Here is a 5,481-nt window from a genome sequence, read left to right on the forward strand (position 1 = left end):
ATATTTCAGGAATGTCGTACATATCAGCAATGTCACACTTTAGACAGATTTCTTCTGCACTCTTATATGGATTTCCAGCAAGTTTTCAGGTGATCATAAATTATCCTTTCATTGAAAACAATTATGGAAGAACTGCTGATATAATTTATGGTATTTTAGGTTTTTGAAAGACTTGAATGATATGCGATTTCCCTCAATTTCGTTTTTGCATAATATATTCGCATGTGTATAACACTTGGGATCTTCTACCCTTTGACATCAATTTGTTGACCAGTTAGGTAATGGTGGTCCCTCTGAGGTACAGACAAGCTACAATGAGTGATCTATATATTACGTATGCACTATGCTGCTTTGTGTCTTTTTAGACTGGAACCAAACTTTCCACTCCCACACAGGTACCTCCACCGTTATTCCCTAAATCAACCCACTTACCACCACCTGTACATGCAATAAATTTTCTTTCCAACCTTTACCCCCTTACCCTATAGCAGTTTCTTAATATAACTTTTCATAAACCCCCCCCCCCCCCCCGCACTTCTCTGCACACGTAATACGTAGAGGGAGCCAAATTGCATAGATGATTACATATATATATATATATATATATATATATATATATATATATATATATATATATATAATATTGTTGAAGACCACGAGGGAGGGGAACTCCCTTGGGTTCCCACCAGACCCTCCGGATTCACAGGCCGTCGCACACGGATAACTCCGTGACGTGGTGGATCGCTAATCGATCGTGAATGCCAATAACTCAACCATATGACTTAGCATCCTCTGTCTAATGAATACCGGTTACCTAATGGTCACGTGATTTAATTACCAGGGGACACACCCTTGGTACGCCTTGTTCAAACCGGATCACCTTATCAGATCAGATGCAGCCGAGCGTTGACTCCCCAAGGATGGACCGGCTCAGAAACAGATCGTTGGGGGATAATGTCCCTGCTAGGCTAGGATACGGACCATGCTGGACCAATGAAGGAAAAGAAGAAAACGAGCTGGGAATATTTCGATACACAGCATTAATCTACAATTGGGTGAGGAAAGGTACAGTATGTGGCACAGAAAATGGGGGTTATTGGAGTGTACAGCAGGGATAGCAAGGAATTTGTGGGGTGTGACAAAAGGCAAGCAATTTACAAAAGCAGACAAAGAGCAGACTTATCCCGTTATATCTTCTATGAGCTTAACTTATGCTACAACAGGCACCAACACACACACACACACACACACACACACACACACACACACACACACACACACACACACACACACACACACACACACACACACACACACCCGAGGAAGGTTATATAGCCAGAAATAAAGAGAGCAGATAAGGACTAATGGCCTCGCAATACCTGGTGTGGTCAGCCGACCGCGCAACCCAGTATGCTCCGTGGGACACTCCGCTTGAGCGATCCCACCTTAAGAGTCGGCGCGTTACCTCCTACTTAATCACCTTTCCGGGGCTCGGGGAAACTTGTGCTCCACACTGGTCCCAGAAGAACGTCTGTCGCACGCCAACCCCGAGTGTGGATGCAGCGACAGGCAGATAATGAGGAGCAGTGAAGAGAAGGTGGAGAGAGGTGAAGGACAGGGCGAGGAAAACAGGTGAAGATGAAGGCGAGGCAACCAGGCAAAAAAGGAGGGGAAGAGAGCGGACGGATTCACGATCCACCTTTTATAAGCCCCGGGTGAAGGGTGGGGTGATGACCCGAAGCGACACGCCATTACCAGAATTGCGCTTCCTTGCTGGGCCACCGCAGTCATAGTCCCGCCCTGCCAGGCTCCTCAGGCCGGAAGCGGTCTCATGCGCACATCTGGTGCGACACAGCCCGGATCAAGGGAACTCTTTCCCGGGCATCGCCGGTGAGATGCAGTTGGTGCTGTTGACGTGCTTGGCCTGTCCCTACACCACACAGTCTGAGTGGCCTCGGCAGTGCAGCATGCCTCTGTATGGTGGTGAATTGTACCAATGCGGAGGTGCGAGGAGGCGCGGGATGATTTTTCCCGTGTGCGGGAGATGTTGGTGATCGAGGTGGTGAGTTTTTGGTGAGCAAAAGTTGAGCAAGGTGAGACGCCGTTTTAAATTGGTGCGCACATTTGAATGAAAGGGTGCGCCATGCGCGCGCTGGGCAGTGATTTTGTTTGTGTGGTGATTCACAGGAAGCTGCTTGGTGTGTGCTTGATTTGATTTGTACCCTGGACAAAAGGAAAGGGTTGAAATAGAAATCAGAATCGAAGATAGAGATGTAGCTATTCGACCTCCCTATTCGATCCACGCAACGCACTTCATCCCGTTAACCCACTAAAAACGAGGGAATGGTCTGACTGCACGAAGACTAACGAAATAACTTCTTGGGGATCACTGTATGTCGGGTGCCATTGCCTTAGAGGCATGCGATTTTGCAGAACCGCAACAATATGTGTGTATATGTATACATATATATATATATATATATATATATATATATATATATATATATATATATATATATATATATATATATATATATATATATATTGTTGCGAATTCGCGCCCGCCGGCGTGCGAGCGGCCACGTAACTCGAATCGCGGCACGTCGCCCACCGGACGGACAATTCTTTCGTGACCCTCTCGGACTAACGCCAGGAACTAGTCACGGGTGGGCCTTTCGGCCTCACCACGATCGTGCCAATCGGCCCCCGCGTGGGATAGGGTTGTTCGCCAAATTCGACCTACCTAAGTACCCACACGGAGGGTAGACCGGGCGATCACACCTCGCCACAGGTCGACTCCGGACACGGGCCCCTGAAGCGACCCGTTCCGTACTATCGGGATAACCGAGCGGTGTTATATCGTCGACCTCGACGGTTCCGATTATTATCGGGCGTATTAAGCCCACTACCAACCCTTTACGTGAAGGAAGATGGAGATTCAATTAAAGAAAAGACGAAGCGAAACGGGAAAAACAGTTCAACATAATGCACATTTATTCCGCGGCACACGGAAAGCACACATATACAATTACAACAATTATGCACCAAAAGCAATTGCAACAAAAGAAACACAACAATGCAGAGATACGACCGACTACGCGAGCACACGGCAACACTTACACAGTTTTACTTTACAGACGGCGCCGACAACACATATACTCAAAAGCAAAAGAAAAGGGCCACCCTCAACGACAAGGGGACAGATGGGCCTGTGGGCCGCGAGACCAGGTGGAGCCTACCCGTCTTGTGATGAGCCGCAAATGTGGCGGCGGTGCCTCGACTCCGCGCTCCTTCGCGGGTTTCGTTGGCACTGCTTGGAGTGGGGTGGGAACAGGGCCCCCTTTTCGCACTATCTCAGCGCGGGGGGGGGGGAGGGGGGAATTGTTGATGCTCTGGGGAAAGAGGATAGCTGGCTTGCTTGGGTCCCGCGACGAGCGACTCCACTGCGACCTTGACCGCGCTCCCGGCTTCCCCTCTCTGCAGCTCCCTGACAGACTCCGAACCCCGACAGACTCCGATCTCCGACAGACTGACTCTCCTCCAGACCCGACTTGACTGCTGCTGCCACACTCTGCCGCTGCCACACTTCTCCAACTCGCCTTGACTCTTCTCCAACTCCCTTGACCGAAAAACTCTCCTGCTGCCACACTTCTCCAACTCGCCCGAGCCCATAACTGACTGAATTCACCCCACGCTCGGCGCTTTATAGTGGTGTAGGAGATCCCATATGCAAATTTCTGGATCAGAACGAGCTCGGGGGTGGAGCCACGCTCGCCCATTGGACGGAGAAAAAGGGGCGTGAATCTCCCCTGATCCTCGAATTTGCATATATCGATTCAACTCCGACGCGCCTGGAGGCGGGGCCAAACCGTCCCGCGCTTGCTGATTGGACGGATCAGAAGTGGGCGTGTATCATTCCTGATTCGACTTCTCCTCGGAAAGGCCGCACTTTGTACCCGCGGCTCGGCGCGCGCCCTGTACGAGTCCAGGACAGCCTGACGCTCGGTGCCCACAAAGGGTGCGGGAATGGCCGCAGAAGGAGAGGCGAAGGTGGTGGAGGGTCTAAAGTGGCGGTCCCTGGCCACGGTGACGCTTGGAATGGCGGTGATGCGATGTTTGCGGGAGCAAGCTGTGAAGGTAAAGGTCGTGGCTGTTGGCGTTGTTGTTGTTGTGAAGCGGCGTTGCGGTTGGTGGTTGTTGTGTGATGGCGGTTGAGACGTGGTTGGTTCAAAATAAAGATAGAACAGAAAAACGGCTATCTTAAAGGGTCGCAGCCCGAATGAATGACATTTATTCCCCCCAAACAATGGGTTTGGGGCGAACTACATATGTACTTACAGAGATATCTCACCTTCTTCTTCTTCTTCTTTCGGCTGCTCCCGTTAGGGGTCGCCACAGCGGATCATCCGTATGATCCGCATAGTGATTTGGCACATGTTTTACGCCGGATGCCCTTCCTGACGCAACCCTGGTCGCCTCTTACGACACAGGGATATGGTACACCTATTTTAACCGGGGTATACACCGGCCCAGTATACTGGTACTCATTTCGCCGACCTCGGAAGGATGACAGGCTGAGTCAACCCCCTACAGAGATATCTCACCTACGGGACCTGAATGGTGGTTTGCGAATTTCCTCAACCGCTACAATATAACTCTCTCACCTATAACATAATTCGGTTGTGCTTCAAAGATCAACCTTTGGCATCTGTTAGAATTCCTTGGCCTCACCATAAGCCTTGTCTTGGCTTGGAAGGATCATGTTAAAGCTCTTTTGTCATGTCTGCCATCATGTGTGTGTCGTTTGTTTGTTTTAAAACCATCAAGTCCTTTAATCCACACTTGTCATATTCTTGAGACATAAAGGAATTTGCTTCCACAGCAATGGAGGTGTCATCAGCACTGTGACCCCGTGGTCTAATTTTGAGACCTTTAATGACTCGATACCATCCAAAGCGCGTCATCAGCCCCTTTTAATCTGGTTCCGAGAAACAAAGTCTGTTACCCGTTCCCTTCAGGAGGTTCTTATCTCTCAGCTCTCTGCCTTTCCTTTTGTTTTGCACCACCTGTCCTGGCTGTTAACCACCTCACTCACTCAGCAGTTATCCACTTGTCGACTAATCCGCCGTCATTCACCTTCCTGAGTCAAAGATGTTTGCTCCCCTTTGCTCATTTGTCTCCTTTTGTCCTGCCTCTAGAAACTCCTCGGACAAGCTTTCAAAGTGGCCACCTTCTGTTACTTCGTGATGAATCACAGGTCCATGTCGACCTTTCACTCTGCTTGTATATAGCGATGCCTGACTGCTTATAGTGCCTACCTCCATGATCGCCTTCACAAAAACAATTCTTCGTTGTTTCACTTCGACTCTGGGTATCACCGGCATCCGCGTTTAGAAACATAGAAATTGTTACCTTGGCCAACGAAGGTGAAGGAGGTTCTGTTTTCACCCCCTGTCTGTCTGTTTGTTTGTCTGTGTGCAG

This window comes from Eptatretus burgeri, chromosome 9, assembly GCF_056783735.1.
Source record: "Eptatretus burgeri isolate ZD-2024b chromosome 9, Ebu_testis_v1, whole genome shotgun sequence".
NCBI lineage: Eukaryota > Metazoa > Chordata > Myxini > Myxiniformes > Myxinidae > Eptatretus > Eptatretus burgeri.